Source organism: Cricetulus griseus, chromosome 4 (genome assembly GCF_003668045.3).
Source record: "Cricetulus griseus strain 17A/GY chromosome 4, alternate assembly CriGri-PICRH-1.0, whole genome shotgun sequence".
Classification (NCBI taxonomy): Eukaryota; Metazoa; Chordata; class Mammalia; order Rodentia; family Cricetidae; genus Cricetulus; species Cricetulus griseus.
In genome coordinates, this window is record NC_048597.1 from 43,088,154 (window position 1) to 43,106,813 (window position 18,660).

Sequence of the window (18,660 nt, forward strand, 5' to 3'; positions counted from 1 at the left end):
CGTTAAAACAATTTAATGTCTGATTGTGGTTTTAAATGTGAACCAAAACTATCTCTTTACTAAGCTAAAGTGTTTGTTAGTAATACTGTCAATTTGATGATCCCACTTGGGAGGAGGGGGAGGGAACTGGGATTGGTATGTAAAATAAGATTGTTTTTAATTTAAATAAAACATTAGATCCAAAAAAGTAATACTGTCAAGGCTGGGCATGGTGGCAAACATCCTTAATCCCAGTACTTGGGAGGCAAAGGCAGGTGGATCTCTATGAGACAGAGGCCAGCCTGGTTTATATAATGAGTTCCAGGACAGCCAGGACTACACAGAAAGACAGGTTTCAAAAAACAAAGATCAACAAACTTACAACAACAAAATAATATTTTCAAAGCACTTCAACTCAATAGATCCGAGACTACCAAAAATCCTACAAAAATTTCCATACATAAATGTTAAAAATTGATGTTTGAAGCAATAGATCAATGATGGGACAATGTGTGAATAAGGAACTTCCCTGTAATATTGATAAGTGACACCAAGAGGCAAAAACATTCCAGTTTTGTTTTCTTTTGTCTTCGTTGTTAAATAGAAATGATTTTAAAACCGTAGAAGGGCAAAAACAAACATTGGTTCCTGGGAAATTTGAATCTGATGATAAAGATGCTTTGAGACAGCAGCTAACAGATCTAAATGAACTTGGGACTCCTGCTAGATGAAGTATGCCCTTGAAGACTAGGGCAAGCCCAAACAGATCGATGCTCTGTCATATTCTCTCCCAGAACCCTGAACAGCACCCTGTTTTCATTTGCAAGTCTGTATGTATTTGTTTGCTTGTATCAGTGATTATGTTTCTATTTAGCCGCAGCCTATTCTACCCTCATTTGTTTCCACTTGGGGCCATGCTGTGTTTGGAACTGAATTGGTACTCTGCATACTTTCAAAGAATGAAAAGAGTTTTCTGGTGACTCCTTAGGAGCCAGTAAAAACTGAGGAGGCAGAGGATACCTTGGTTTTGAAAATCATGATGGCAAATGGAGTACTTTTGATAAGTCATGAAGCTTCCAAGACACAGAAAACTGACAAAAATCAATTGACTGCTATAGAAAAGTATTTAATATGAATATTTTAGGAATACACATTTTCTTTTTTTGACTTGTTTATTTAAATTACAAACAAGATTGAATTACATGACAATCCCAGTTCTCTTCTCCCTCCCTTCCTCCCCTACCACCCCCCAACCAAAACCCTACCTATCACATATCCTTTCATCTAATCTACACCTGACTCAAACATTCTGCTCCCTCATGACCTCTGCATCCTTCCTCTTCTTCCCTTCTCATTCTCGTAGCTCCCTCCCCCCTCTTCCCGTGTTCTCAATTTGCTCAGGGGATGATGCCCCTTTCCCCTTCTCCAAGGAACAAAGTTTGTCTCTATTAGGGTCCTCTTAGTTTACTAGTTTCTCTGGCAGTGTGGATTGTAGGCTGCTAATCCCTTACTCTATGTCTAAAATCCACATATGAGTGAGTACATACCATGTCTGTCTTTTGTGATTGGGTTACCTCGCTCAGAAGGGTTTCTTCGAGTTCCATCCATTTTCCTGCAAATTTCAAGATTCCATTGTTTTTTTCTGCTGAGTAGTACTCCATTGTGTAAATGTGCCACAATTTCTCTAACCATTCTTCAATTGAGGTGCATTTAGGCTGCTTCCAGTTTCTGGCTATTACAAATAGTGCTGCTATGAACATCGTTGAACAGATGTCTTTGTTGTATGAATATGATTCTTTGGGGTATATGCCTAGGAGTGAAATTGCTGGATCTTGTGGCAGACTAATAACATTTTCCTGAGAAATCGCCATACTGATTTCCAAAGTGGCTGTACAAGTTGGCACTCCCACCAGCAGTGGAGAAGTGTTCCCCTTTCTCCACATCCTCTCCAGCATAAATTGTCATTAGTGTTTTTGATTTTAGCCATTCTGACAGGAGTAAGATGGTATCTCAGAGTTGTTTTGATTTGCATTTCCCTGATGGCTAAGGATGTTATTCTCCTGTTTCTTCATGTGGGCATTTAGCGCTATGAACTTTCCTCTTAGCACTGCTTTCAAAGTATCCCATAGGTTTGGATATGTTGTGTCTGCATTCTCATTGAATTCTAGGAAATTTTTCATTTCTTTTTATTTCTTCCTGGACCCATGAATTGTGCAAATGTGTGTTACTTAATTTCCATGAGTATGTAGGTGTTCTGTAGTTTGTGTTGTTGTTGAATTTTAATTTAAAGCATGGTGGTCTGATAAGACACAGGGGGTTATTTCAATTTTTTTGTATCTGTTGAGGTTTGCTATGTTGCCAAGGATGTGGTCAATTTTAGAGAATGTTCCATGTGTCATTGAGAAGAAGGTAAATTGTTTTGTATTTGAATGGAATGTTCTATAGATATATGTTAAGTAAAATTGCTCCATAACTTCTATTAGTTCCTTTGTTTCTTTGTTAAGTTTCTGTCTGGTGTTCCTGTCCAGTGGTGAGAGTGGGATATTGAAGTCTCCCACTATAAATGTGTGCGGTTTTATGTGTTATTTGAGTTTTAGTAATGTTTCTTTTACAAACGTGGATGCCTTTGTATTTGGGGCATAAATGTTCAGAATTGAGACTTCATCCTGATGGATTTCTCCTGTGATGAGTAGGAAGTGACCTCCTCCATCTCTTTTGATTGATTTTATTTTAAAGTCCAATTATTGGATATTAGGATTGCTATCCCCACTTGTTTCTTGGGTCCATTTGATTGGAAGATCTTTCCCCAACCTTTAATTCTTAGGTACCGTCTGTCTTTGAAGTTGAGGTGTGTTTCTTGCATGTAGCAGAAGGATGGATTCTGTCTTCTTATCCATTCTGCTAATCTGTGTCTTTTTATAGGCCATTAATATTGAGGGATATTAATGACCATTGATTGCTCATTCTTGTTTGTTTTGGATTTCCTGGTGGTTGTGAAATTATGTGTGGGATTCTATCCCTTTTTCCTTTTGGCTGTTGGTAAAGTGGGGTTATCTACTGCCTATATTTTTCTGGTTGTAGTTAGTTTCCTTGGGTTGCAGTTTTCCTTCCTTAACTTTCTGGAGGGCTGGATTGGTGGATATGTATTGTTTGAATCTGGTTTTGTCATGGAATATCTTGTTTTCTCCATCTATAGTGATTGAAATCTTTGCTGGGTATAGTAGTCTGGGGTGGCATCCATGGTCTCTTAGTGTAGGTAGAATATCTATCCAGGACCTTCTGTCTTTCCGAGTTTCCATGGAATTGTCAGGTGTAATTCTGATAGGTCTGCCTTTATATGTTACTTGATCTTTTTTCCTTTACTGCTCTTAACATTTTCTCTTTATTCTGTATGTTTGGTATTTTGATTATAATGTGTCGAGGAGATCTTTTTTTTTTTGGTTCAGTCTATTTGGTGTTCTGTAGGCTTCTTTACTTTCATTGGTATGTCTTTCTTTGGGTTGGGAAAGTTTTCTCCTATGATTTTGTTGAATATGTTTTCTGTGCCTTTGAGTTGGATTTCTTCACCTTCTTCTATACCTATTATTCTTAGGTTTGGTCTTTTCACAGTATCCCATATTTCCTGGATATTTTGTGTTAGGGATTTGTTGGACTTAAGATTTTCTTTGGTTGATGAATCTATTCCCGCTAATGTGTCTTCAACTCCTGAGATTCTCTCTTCCATCTCTCATATTCTGTTGGTTATGCTTACATCTGTAGTTCCTGATCATTTACCCAGCTTTTCTATTTTCAGCATTTCCTCAGATTGTGCTTTCTTTATTGTCTCTATTTCAGTGTTTAGGTCTTGAACTGTTTCCTTGAGAGATGTGTTGATATCTTGTATTTTTTGGTTTGTTTTTTTCTTCCATTTCTTTATGGGATTTTCTCATGTCCTCTTTGAGGTCCTCTATCATTTTTCTGAAGATGTTTTTAAGGTCATTCTCTTTTGGTTCATCTGCGTTGTGATGTTCAGGTCTTGCTCGGCTATGGATCCTAGTCTCAGGAGGTGTCACATTGAGTTTTCTGTTGTTGAATGTGCTTTCATCTTCTTCTCTTCTCATCCTTTATTCTGGTGGGTGTAGCAGGAGTTTCTTGCTTTCCTGGTGGATATGTGACCAAGGTTTTCTTCTGATAGATACAAACAGACCCAATACTCTGATGTCTGTCCTCTTCTCGTGGATGGAGGTGTCACTGTTACCAGGGCATCAGCAGTGTTCAGGTGTGTTTAGTCCCTCTGGGCTGGAGGATGAAGACAGAACTGCCACATGGTGCTCTGTATGTGGGATCCCGCCTCGGAATTTGGTCTGGCATGCAGATCGCTGGTGTCAGATGACTCTGAGCAGTGATGATGAATGGGAACCGACAGCAGCCCCTGGCCTACCTGGGCCAGCAGATAGAGGCAGAGCTGCCACCGGGCCTCGGTGTGTCAGATCCCGCCACTGAATTTGGTCAGTGAGCAGATCGCTCGTGTCAGATGACCCACATTTTCTTTTTTTTTATTATGATTTTTTTTAAAAATATTATATTTGAATTAGAAATATTATTCTACATGTCAGTCCCAGTTCCCCCTCCCTCCTCTCCTCCAATGCCCCCCAACAAACACCCTACCTATCTCACACCCTTTCTGCTCCCCAGGGAGGGTGAGGGCCCCCATAGGGGGTCCCCAGAGTCTGCCACATCCTTTGGTATAGGGCCTAGGCCTACCCCCTTGTGTCCAGGCTCAGGGAGTATCCCTCCATGTGGGATGGGCTCCCAAAGTTCATCCCCACACCAGGGATAAGCACTGATCCACTATAAGGGGCCCCATAGATTTCTGAGGTCTCCTCAGTGACGCCCACATTCAGGGGGTCTGGATCAATCCCATGCTGGTTTCTCAGCTATCAGTCTGGGGACCAAGAGCTCTCCCTTGTTCAGGTCAGCTGTCTCTGAGGAATACACATTCTCTAGTTCATTATAATCTCCAATTCCTTCTGCTTGGGTTCTAAATTTTATTTCCTGAATATTTCTTAGTTGTATTTTGCTTAGGATTCAATTCTCTGTTGGTACTGTAAATCTTATACAAAGTTCTAGAGAACATAACTGTGAAAATGGATAGATGGATCCGGGAGTTGTGTGTGTGTGTGTGTGTGTGTGTGTGATAAATCATCTCTAAGACACAGATCAAATAATTTTTAATTCCTTTCTTTGACAGAAAAATGTATCAAATTGGGTCACTGAGACTTTCTCAGTGTATTTATTATTAATTATGATGCATTAGGGCCAATTCCAATTTTCCAGTATCTTTTTCTACATGGTGCTTTTTAAATTTATTAATTTTGATTGGTTATATTTTTGTAGTTGAAGATATAATACTCACAACAGAGTCAGGATGATAATGACATATTGAATGATTGTAGCCTTGAGTTTCTTAAAACAGAATTGAGACAGAAGTACTCCCATAAGATAGCATGAAAAACAACAGCAACCCACCTACGTGAAATATGGACATCTTTAAAAATTACTCTAAATTATCACCATTTCCACACATCCTAGGTCCCCCATTCAATCTGTTTAGGGATAGTGATGTCATCTTATATTGTAAAAGGCAACACTGTACTGTCCTCAACTTGCTACACTCACCTTAAATAATACACAAGGAAAATTGATCTAAAGCTTGTCTTTCTGCTTCTGTCTTAGGACGAACTTGGTGGTTCCATACATGGTGCAAACACCTTTGACAAAGAACCGGTGTGTATATAAAAAGAAGTTAATGCAGCTTACCTTGGGAAGCAACTGTGAGGATGCTATCAGTTGGATGTGATATCTATCCCATCCTGATCTGTGATCTGGGTGAGTGTAGTATGCTACTCATACACACCCTTTTACATACACCCTAGCATAGGTCGGGAGATACACCATTTTATATACCACCTACTGTAGATCAGGAGACACACCGTATACCCATATACCATTTTATATACACCCTTTTACATGTACCCTACCATTGATCAGCAGATACAACTTTTTACACACATCATAAGCAGCAACTATCACTCTCTTGCCATTTAATTCACAGGAAAAATAAGTCTGAATGTCTCAATTTCTTCTAGATTTATTTATTCTCAAGAATATGGGCCACTTCCACTATCAGACATGCTTTTTGTTTGTTTTTATTTTTTATTTTTTAAATCTTCTGCCAATGACATTTTAAAGAATAGCAATTCACTGAGTGTGGAGGCACATACCTTTAACCCCAGCACTTTCGATGCAGAGGCAGGTGGATTTCTGTGAGTTCTAAGCCAGTCTGTCTACATAGTGAGTTCCAGTATAGCCAGAGCAGCATGCATAGAGATATACTGTTTAAAGAACAAAAGAAACAAAGAGAGAAAGAAGGAAAAAGGAATAAAGGAAGCAAGAAGGAAAGAAAAATAACAATTCCTTTTTATTTTCTTTGACAGGAATCACATTCATGTTTCGTAGGTTTAGAATTACAAAGGCTTGTAGTGTTATTATAAAGAGTGTCACATGTTTCTATTACTTTTTGAATATGGCCTGTTATTTTTCCCACCCACTCCCCACCATTTACCTTCATCTGAGACTTCAATCTGCCTTTTAATTCTTCTTTGAAAAGGCTATTATCATCAGACATAACTAGAGAGAGTCCATGTTCTGTATTACCATTTGCTAAGGTAGCCTTTAAAAAACCAATCCTACATTTACGAAAGTAATATATGAACATAATCAAAATCCAAGTTGAACTAATAGGTATCTGTATAATAAAATATAATTGTTATCCCACTTTTCCTCATTCCAAAGTTCTAATCTTCGCCTACCCAGTTTGTCCAGCAGAGAGCCACTCCTAAAGGTTCTCCAACAGTCCCTAACAGCACTACCAGAATGGAGCCTATGGTTTCACTTTCAAACCACACCACTGGTGGAATATTGCTTTTCTTCCTCAAAATTTACTCTATTACTGCATTAATTTCATTATTTTATATGTATCATCTTATTTTCATTTTTATAACATTTCCAATAAGCTTTGCATGATCTATAACTATTCCCTATACCTGAAGCCTCCATCTGTCTTCTGTATTTTCTGACCCTTGTAACAAAGGTCATCCTGGAAGTTCTTGATCTTATTTGGTCTTTGCCCTCATTTCCAGGATGTCGTCATCTCTCTCTCTCTCTCTCTCTCTCTCTCTCTCTCTCTCTCTGTTTGGTTTACTCCCTGATTTTCTCATTTTACTGAAGCTTGTAGTTTTTGTTTATACTAACCCCACATTGGAATGCAAAAATGTTGTTTTTTGATTTTTTATTCTTTGCTCTGACTCTTTGTTCTTTGGTCTTTTGGGGGCCTACCATCCAGTTCCTAAATAAATCACATAGTGAGAGAACTATTATTACTTATAAATGCCCAGCCTTTGCTTGCCTAGCTTGGCTTATTTCTCACCAGATTTTCTAAACTTAAATTATTCCAACTACCTTTTGCCTGCCTCTGGGCTTTTTCCTTTTCTTACTTCTGTATATCTCATTTTTACTCCTACTACATTCCTGGCTGGGTGGCTGGCTCCTGAAGTCCTCCTCTCCTTGCTCCTTCGTTCCCTTTCCTCCTAGTTTCTCCTTCTATTTATTCTCTATCCTTTCTGCTATCTCGCTATTGACTGTTCAGCTCTCTGTTAGACCATCAGGTGTTTTAGATAGGCCAAACATCACAGCTTCAAAGAGTTAAACAAATATAGCATAAACAAAAGCAACACATCTCTACATCTTTAAACAAATGTTCCAGAGCATAAACAAATGTAACACATCTTAAATTGATATTCTCCAACAGAGGCTTATCCTCTAGCATGCCTTTGCAAGAGGGCACAGGGAAAGTAAAATATTCAGTCTTTGCATGTCTGAAAACATGTTTATTCTACTTTCACATTTAGCTGATAATTTGTCTGGAATATTGGATGCCCATCATTTGACAAGAATAGGTGTTGAATATTTCCCACACATGCTACCTGCATCCTTTTCACCTCTACCTCATCAAATCTCTTTCTCTAAGGCAATGCAGGATGCTTTGCCTTACAACTACAGGATGACAATGATAATTCAATCTAGCTGACAAATAAGTAAAAGAGTTATATCCAGCAGGTTGTAAGGGACACATTTTTCTGGAGAAGACATTGCAGTTTTGCTGCAGAGGCAGTCGGTGCATCCCAGTACGTGGTGAGGAGAGTCACAAGAGAAAGGTTTTCAGCATGGTGGTTGTTATAGCGATTTTTGATTTTTCTCATTGTTGTGACAAAAAAAAACAAACAAACAGACAAACAAAAAAAAAACTGACGAAAGCAACTTACCAAAGAAAGAGTTTTGCTTTCCCTCACGGGTCAAGGGTATATGCTTCAGTAGGATGCGGAAGTTGTGGCATTGGGAGGAGGCAGCTGGTCGTATTGAATCTGCATCTAGGAAGCAAAGAGCAATGAACACCAGTACTCCATTCTGTTATCTCCCTTTCATTCAGTTGAAGAAAGACCCCAGCTCGTGGAATGGTTCTACCGACATTTAGGTTCCCTCTCAAATATCCCCAGAGGTTTATGTTTCCAGTGATTTAGGTACTGTTAAGTTGATAATTCAGATTAACTATCACAGTGGTTCTGCAGCTTGGTTCTGGGCCATATTATTGGAACTTTGATGTTCAGCTTTAAGAAGAGCATCCCCAATGGTTCAGTGAGTCATTCTATCCCTAAAAAAATATCATTCATCTTGGTAAGGAGTGTGTCTTTGTATCCACTTTCCCTTTCCCTTGCTGGTGTTTGATCTGGTTTGAACTTGTGCAGGTATTTGTGTGTGCTGCTATAGTTTCTGTGGATTCACACGTGTATAAGTGCTGCTGTGTCTGTGAGACACTGTTTCTTTGCCTTGGATACCTGCTGTGAAAGGGTTAATCAGTTTCCTTTGATGGAAGGACACTGGGTATTTAAAAAATAGTTAGCCAGGACAAAACAGATTTTATGTTTTTTGTGAGGTTTTTTTTTTTTTGTTGTTGTTGTTTGTTTGTTTTGGCTTGGTTTTGTCTTATTGGGTTTTTTCTTTATTTGTTTTTTTTTTCCCCTTTGAGAGATAGAAACAACATGAAATTAGGAAGGGTGGGTGGTGGGGTGGATCTGGGAGGATTTCCAGGAGGGACAATAATATGATCAAAATACATTGCATGGAAAAAAATTCTTCTTGACTTACCTAACTTGGTGCAAATAGGACCAATAAAGGTGGCATGAAATTCCAGAGTATCACGAGTTTGTATGACTTCATTATCTTTCAATATCAGTGTTGCTGATGTCACATGATCCCCTGCTTGCTAAGGGTCTATGTGTATCTTGTTGGCTTAGGAACCTTCTCTGGAAACTTGGAGAAATGTGTGACATTTCTTGTTCTGGATTTTTTTTCTTACTATTCTGTGCACTGGAAATCTATTTTGTTCAGTTCAGGGAAATATAAAAGCATTGCTTCAATAATTTCTATATTCATTTTTTTTTCTGGAACTACGGCTGGTAGAAAGCTAGGCATAATTCCTTAATTATTTCCCTTAATTTATTTTTACTGTTTCTTTTCCATTTTTATATGCTGATGCATTTATTTTCCTTTATACATTCTTCAAATATCAATGCTGTCATTCATTTTGATTCATTTTATCTATGACTTTTTTAATTTTTAGGAGTTCATTTAAATTCCAAGACTCTTTTCAAGAGTCATTATGTTTTTATTTTTAAAAGCAGTTTAGGTTTACAGCAAAATTGAGCAGAATATACTGTGATTTCCTATACATTCTTGCTCCTATAAAGGCACACTATATTCCTCAAATCATGATGGAGTTCTTGTAACCAATGAATCTATGCCAATACATAGCTATCCCTGAAGGTTTATAGTGGCTATGACGGGCTACTGGTGTACATATTGTTTGTAATGACATGTATCTATCATTATTGTGTCATACAGTGTTTTCACAGTCATGTCCTCTGTGCTCTATCTATTCAACCTTCTCCATCATGCAGTCCCTGGAAACCTTGATAGTTTTACTTTCTCCGTAGTTGGTTGGTTGACTTCAAAGTTTGTGTTCTAGAGTTGTTGTTGAAGATTTTTTGTTTGTTTGTTTTTTGAGACAGGGTTTCTCTGAGTAGCTTTGCTGGCCTCGAACTCACAGAGATCCACCTGCCTTTGCCTCCCAAGTGCTGGGATTAAATGCATGCGCCACCAACGCCTAGCTGTTGTTGAAGAATTAACATTTCCTCAGCAATTGATGTAGACTTTAACTTCCTTCTTTTGCTATGTCACTTTAATTCTCCAATGTATTTTCATTTCTCAAATACTTGTTATAATGATTCCAATCACTGTTACCTTGTTTTATGATGTGCGCTAAACATTTCAATTTCTTAATTGGCAGTTTAGTGAAATTTGTGCAACATTAAAAAATAAAAATGTGCCAGTCTCTTGCAAAGCAAACAAACCTTTTCAATTATTTTTTTTCAAATAGTGTCTGACCTTTGGATATGGAATTTTTCTATCATATACTGAAATAATGTTATTAACTGCCCTTCACTATGAAAGAATGTGGTTGTCTGTTTAGTACATGGACAACAGGACACAGATGTTAGTAGGTTTCCAGAGCTGAATAAACTTAGGTGACAAAAAAAAAAAAAAAAACCAAATCAAGATCAATCTTGATTCTGAAGGCCAGGCTATAACTGTTAAAGCATAGCTTAGTATACCAAATACTTGATGTGCCCCAAGTTGTCACTGGCTGTAGTTATTAGCAATGTGAACTAACAAATATAGTTGTCTATTCCTAGAAAGATTTTGTTACCACAATGAATAAAGCAATAGAATGATACTATATACAGCATCAAGTATCATTTATGCCTAACTGTAGTCGGTAGCTTTCCCAGCAACTTTCTTTTGACTCATTGTATAAGTACAACCCTGCTCTCCCCAATATCTACACCCTAATCCTTAGAAACTTAGAATATGAGACTATATGACAAGGCCATTATGTTTCATATATAATTAACATTGACAACATGCTGATTTTATGTATCTGAGTCACAAGGGACCTGGAAAATTAAATGGGGACACACAGGAAAAAAATCAAAACAACAGAATCTTAAACAGAATTATAGATACTGGCTTTGAGAATGGAGAAACTGGGCCAATAGTGAAAAACAAAAACAAAAACAAAAACAAAAACGTGGTCGCTGAAACTGGGAAAAGAAAAGAAAAGAAAAGGAAAGGAAAGAGAGAGAGAGAGAGAGAGAGAGAGAGAGAGAGAGAGAGAGAGAGAGAGATTCTCTTGAAAGGACATAGACTTGCCCACAGTAAGCTGACTCACAGAACCATAGGATAATATTGTCAATTTGTTTTAAGGGTAACTATGTAATAATATATAACATTTGTAATAAGAGATGAATACACTGATAAAATAAAATTAAAGGTTTTGAGGATGTTTGAATGAGAATGGCCCCCATAGGCTCACATACTTGAATACTTGGTCGCCAGTTGGTGTAACTGCTGGGGAAGGATTAGGAGTGTGTGGCCGCATCACAGGTGGTGCATCACTGGGGGTAGGCTTGAGGTCTCAAAAGACTCAGCTATTCCTAGTGGGTTCTCTGTTTCCTGCTTGTGGATCAAAATTGGAGCTGTTCCTGAAGCCATGCCTTTGCTCTACCACCATGGACTCAAACCCTCTGAAACCATAAGTCAAAATGGACACTTTCTTTTATAAGTTGCCTTGGTCATAGTGTTTTGTCATAGCAATAGAAAAGTATCTAAGACAGTTCTCTCTCTCCCACTGTCTCTCTTTTTGTCAGTGTGTGTGTGTGTGTGTGTGTGTGTGTGTGTGTGTGTGTGTGTGCATGCACTTGTGTGTGCATGCACTTGTGTGTGCATGCAGTTGTGTGTGCAGCCCATCACAACAGAAAGGGATTAAGAGCTTCTTGGGAAAGTGATAGAAGAGGATTGTGATGTGGTTAACTAGTAACCCCAGAAGAAAGGAAGGAGAAACTCCATCTACAAAGACAATCTCAGAAGTAGGATAGGAAAGGCTCCATTCCATTTTCAATCCAGACAGAGCAGAGAATATTGTTGTCTATACTTAACTGCTACTGTGTGTAGAGTACAGATTCGGTCACAGGATACCTGTGGGAAGAAAACCTGACGTGCACTGGAAATGAAAAGAAGCTACTCCTAGTGGAATATGAGAGATGGAAAATGATGCTCTACTAAGAAAATGTTTAGAATGGCAAAGCAGAGCTCAGTACTTTAATTATTCTTATATTTTATGTATAAGTTTTTTATCTACATGCATGTCTGTGTACCACTTATGTGCTGCAGCATTCCAAGGAAGGCATCTGATGCCCTGGAACTGGAGTTACAGATAGCTGTGACCTGTTATGTGGGTGTTGGGGGTTGAACCCAGGTTGTATGCAAGAACAGCCATTGCTCTTAACTGCTGTGTCATCTCTCCAGCCCTTAGAAACTCAGGGCTTTCAGGGGACATCTTTACAGGGTATAAGTCACTAAAGTCTCTACTTATCCATCAATTTTCCTTTGCCAATTGTTTCAGGTTAACCTTTGGACACCTATAAATCAACTGGGTTAAACATTCACTAGTAAGTCAATAAAAGCCCTTGGTAAAGAGCTGCAGGTGACAGAAGTAAGAAACCCTCAACAGGGATGGGAATGGGGATGGCAGGGACTTATGTTCAGCCCCCAATTTTCATGGGCAGATGATATGATAGCGATTGCATAATGTCTTAGGGTTACTATTACTGTGATGAAGCACCATGACCAGAGAAGTCTGGGGAAGAAAGGACTTATTTAGCTTATGCTTCCACATTGCAACTCCTTATCAAAGGAAGTCAGGACAAGAATTCAATCAGGGGAGGGTCCTGGACTCAGAAGCTGATGCAGAAGCCATGGAGGAGTGCTGCTTACTGGCTTACTTACAGTTTCAGAGGTTCAGTCCATTGCATCATGGCCCAAAGAGTGGCAGCAAGCAGACAAACATGGTGCTGGGGAAGTAGCTACGAATTCTACATTTGGTTCCATAGGCAGCAGGAAGAAAGAGAGAAAGCCACTTGGCATGGCTTGGGATTTGGAAACTTCAATGTCCACCCCCAGTGACATACTTCCTCCAACAAGACCACACTTATTCCAACGGGGCCACACCTCCAAATTCCTTCCAAGCAGTGCCTTTATTTGATTACCAAGTATTTGAACATATGAGTTTATGGGGGCCATTCTCATTCAAACCACTACACCCAAGAACCTGTTTGAAATTTCACCACTGAGTTCTAGAAGAAGAACCTGAATGGCCCATATGTAAACAAACAAACAAAACATAGATCAATCACTGTGTTTAATGCTCAAGAATTTTATGAAAAAGAGATGAGGAGCTGATTTTAAAAAGTTGCTCATATTAACTTGGAAAATTGAAGTTAACTTTCCAAGTGTAGATGAGTCTATATATGTAGACTTAAACCAGAGTATTTGAGTCAATAGGTAGGTATTCAAAGAAGACAATATAAATCATTCTACTCTCTAAGATTTATTGAATTATGAATGTGTCTTATAATACACTATGTTTTTTCTCTATAAAATGAAAAAAAAAACCAACCTAAAACCCCAGCAGGCACACTTTTGAAAGTATGCAAATTACAGGTTCACAATGTGTGACTGAGGATGCAGGTCAGGGATTGGTTGCATGTTCTACTTTCCCTGAAGGTAGAACAGTTGGGGAGTATCATCTTCAGGCACTAAAAACTACAGCTAAGGTAATCACAGTCTGAGATTATGTAAGGTCCCAGCAGGCTGAGCTAACTGTGGCAGATGTAATGGCTTAGAAATGAACAACGTAAAAATAAGTCAAAAAGCAAACATTTGGACATTTCTCTATTCTTAACTTTTATTTGAAGACCATAGTCAATTATACTTTGATGTATGCCAAAATGCAAATGAAAAAACTGTTCCTTTTTATGTTATATTTTCTGATACATTCAGAAGAAGAAGAAAAAGAGCCCAGGAAACCAGAGCTCTGGGTTGAGCTACTCTTGTTCTAACATTCACCTACTTTGAACTAGACCAAGACATTTGGTTTCATATCTTCATCTGTCAAATGTAGATGGTGCCTTCTTCAAGTACAGTTAAAAGGAGGCTTTAAAGTCTTTTTTCATTGTGGACTTTGTGTTTAATGTTCTTCCCATTTCTTATTGTTCAATCTTGGACTTTCTCAGAGAAGAGTAAGTAGTTGTTTCGCTATAATTAAGCTCAAGACTTTTTGCAAATCTTCTGATGTCTAGTTGGTGAGCTAGTGACTAGTGATATCCACAAGAAAGCATGCCAGAGCTGAGGCTCAGTTGCTTAAGTATCTGTTGCTGGAAGATCTGGCTTTGACTCTCTGGAACCTGTATAAAAAATACGTGTGGCTAGACATGGCTGTAACCCTTGAACTGTGGGAGCCGGTAAGAAGCAAGTGACTCCATCCTCGGAGCTTGATGAACAGCCCAGTTAGCCCATTAGTGAGCACTGAACCTAGTTAGAAACATGTCCCAAATGAAAAAGTGGAGAGCAATAGAGGAATATCCAGAATATCAAGATTTGGTTTTTAGACACACATACATACACAAACATGTGCACATGCACTCATAAACACATGTAAACACACATATACCACATGCACACACATATTTTAAATGAAGAGAGGAACTTGAAGCATGTCTTTGAGGGGATCATAGATTAGTGAAAGTGGAGGCAATAGATTTGTTCGATTCCTTGAATAGACTCTTTACATAATGCATAAGGAGCCTGGGTAATGAGCTATGCATTTGTTCTAGGGAAACAAAGGAACAAAATGGCAGATAAGATAGAGTAAGTAACCTTTGGTGCTACCTTGAAGAATAAGCATGATTCACTAGTAAAGTTGAGAGCAGAAGCTCTGAGTGGAGGGCTCACACTGATGGCCTGGTTGCCTGAGCTTTGCTGAGCAACAGATTGAACAGTATGGACAAAGAGCTTCTAAGCATCTACAAAGTCACTCCGAAGACTCTTCCCTGCCACATTTTTCAGAAAAGTTCGACACTGTTTTCATGAAACAACTTGACTACTCATTGTAATAAATGTTTGTGGAGAAGGATCAATAGACTCAGAGGCCGGTATTCAGTGAGCTTAACCTTATAGCATTAGCCACAAAACAGAAAAAGTAATGACAAACAATAGAAAACCTCCAAGTAGGGAAAGAGCTTTTACAGACCAAAGGGACTAATTTTAGACTTAATTTTTTTTCTTTTTTTATTAAATTATTAATATTTTCACATATACTTTCCCTCTCCCTCTCCCTCCCCCCACCCCCATTCCTTCTCCCCCACCTCTTAATTTTAATTATAGATATAATTGCCAATGAACTAGATATGTTGATCAGTGGTTTGCCAATCACGTATAAAGATAGACTTTCAATCCTAAATTGCATGAAAAGAAAAAGAAAAAAGATAAAATACATGCAAATAAATTCTTAATATTTTAGTACAAAGAAGAAAATTAATAGTTTAAATTTTGGTTAAGTAATATACAAGTGCCCGTCCTTTAATTATTAGGATTTTATCATTAAGTTTTCACACACATATTTTTATTATTCCAAATATAATTTTATTGAAGTCTAAAACCAATTGAAAAGAAAAAAAATCTTGTGTATTGCCCATTAAATCTTAAAGCTTTAAAACTTTAAAAGACACTTAAGATTGTAGCCTGTTAAACTTACTATTCTTTTCAAGAAAAGCATTATTCAATTTTTAAATTGTGTTTTAATTGTTACAGCATATGAGTCTCCCAAGTAAGTGGTCAAAGATTCCCATTCTTAAGTTCATTATAATGTTGTGTGTTTCTTGCAGTGTTGAAGATGGAAGCCAATGTTGTACATATTGGCCAAAGGCACACCCCTTGATCCATACCCTACTTCTTTGCTGTATCTTTTAATGAGAATTCCAGCAAAGTAAAATTATAAGTATTACATCTCATGTCTCGATGTGAAACATTACTTTTGAAAGTAAGTTGAAAGATTAAGGAAACCACTTAGATATAAACTATATTTGACTTTCAAATTCTTTTCTGTTTTTTCTTTTTTTTAGCATTTAAATTAGAAACAAGCTTCTTTTACATGCCAATCCCAGTTCTCTCTCCCTCCCCTCCTCCCCTGCCCCCCACCAACTCCCTATCCTATGCCCTTTCTGCTTCCCAGGGAGTGCAAGGCCTTCCATGGGGGAATCTTCAAAGTCTGTCATATCATTTGCAGAAGGGCCTAGGTCCTCCCCCTTGTGTCTAGGCTAAGATAGTATCCCTCTATGTGGAATGGACTCCCAAATTCCATTTGTATACTAGGGATAAATACTGATCCACTACCAGAGGCTCCATAGATTGCACAGGCAGGCCTCCTAACTGACACCCACATTCATGGGTGTGGAACAGTCCTATGCTGGTTTCCCAGCTATCAGTCTGGGGTGAATGAGCTCCCACTTGTTCAGGTCAACTGTTTCTGTGGGTTTCTCCAGCCTAATCTTGACCCCTTTGCTCATCACTCCTCCCTCTCTGTGACTGGATTCCAGGAGTTCAGCTCAGTGTTTAGCAGACTCTCTCTCTCTCTCTCTCTCTCTCTCTCTCTCTCCTCTCTCTCTCTCCTCTCTCTTTCTCTCTCCTCTCTCACACACACACACACACACACACACACCACACACAACACACACCACACACATATATATATTATATATATATATTATATATATATAATATATATATATTTTTGAGACAGGGTTTCCTCTGTGTAGCTTTGGAGCCTATCCTGGAGACCAGGCTGGCCTCAAACTCACAGAGATACGCCTGCCTCTGCCTCCTGAGTGCTGGGATTAAAGTTACACACATATTTTAATTCATGCTTTTTCTTAAACCCTAACAACATTACAATGAAGCAATTTTAAAAACCTAGAAATTCCCAATGGTAAGACAAACACTATAAGAGTAGACAACAAAGCAATTGGGTGATTGCTGAACTCAAGGTTGAAGAAGCTGAGATATTGACCAGACAGGGGGGTGACACACAACAGGAAAAGCAGCTTTGTCCATATGGAGACATGAGGTATCTTTGAAAATTGGACTGTAAGAAGTAATGAAGAGAAAATTTTTATTCTAAGATCTGCAGAATAGATACACCTTAACATTCTCTGTGCAGCCCATACTGTTAGGGCATCTTCCTCAAGTAATGTGGATTTTCTGGAGAGCCAGAGTCACTTAGATTCTGACATAAGGCATCAGTCAGTCAGGGCCTTCTACATAAGTATATAAAGGAAAACTATATATATTCCACATATTTTATGTACAAGCATAAGAATGTTCTCTAAATAAATAGTCTTTATATACTACTATACACAACACAGAGGGATGTGTGATAATTGTGGGTGAGGCCGTGAGAAGGATTGGAGTTGCCAACAACTTAAACAAAGTTTTGGGACGTTTTTCTTTTCTTTTTCTTTTTTTTTTTTGAGACAGGGTTTCCCTGTAGATTTAGAGCAGCCATTCTGGAACTCACTCTGTAGACCAGGCTGGCCTTTAACTCACAGAGTTCCTCCTGTCTCTGCCTCCCAAGTGCTGGGATCAAAAGTGTGCACAACCACCACCCGGCCACCTTTTTAAAAATTTAAATGTTCTAGAACTGTTTAATAAAAATGCAAATAACTTTGTAGAAATAATCAAAAGCAGACTTTTCTTTCTTACTGTAAGATTTGGTGAAGAAGCAATATTCTTTCATGATGGGCCAGCTATTACAACATAATTTATCCTTGTCTATTAAATCAGCATTCCAGAGAGAGAGATGATAGATATGAAAATCAGGGGGCATATGGAAAAAGGTTTTTTCCTCTCAAAACCAGTTTATTTACCATATTTTTTCTTCAATAAAGTATCAGAATAAGCAAAATTCAGTTTATCACAAGCCCTGTTACAATCTTAGGAGAGAGGTAATGATTTTATGTTTCATCAAATCTCGGGTTCAAACTCTTGCAAATAATACAATGGCTGATGCTCCCTTTTCTGTCAAATGTAAAGAAGATTTGCATCTTGTTCAGCCAAACACCTAACAACATTGATTTAGTGCCCAACAGTGAACTGAGCTGTGAACAGGGCTCCTTCCCTGCAGTGATGGCATCTTACTTCAGTGTCTCTAGGGCTGCATATGAAACATGTTCTTATTAAAGCAAGGTATCCCTCACTTCTAAGATGGGCCAAACTTCCTAATCATACACATAATGATAAACTGAGATTATTTTTCTCCATCCAAAACTTTTACATCCCAGTGAGTGTTCTTCTTTGCAAAGTATTCACCTTGGAAAACTAGATGTTAAACCATGAACCTCGATGCGTCAGAATTATGCCTTTGACATTCATTTGGAATGTGAAATGTGTTTTTGACCCTTATTTTGAGAGTAAACCAAATTCATTAGAAGTATAAGTCCATTAAACAAGTTAGATAAGAAAGTCAATAAATTCCATTTTGGACAATAAAATTGAAAGTGGCCATATAGTATTGTTTGTGATAATTACAACAGCAATTTTCTTTCTAGGTGACTATTTTAAAAGGATATTATT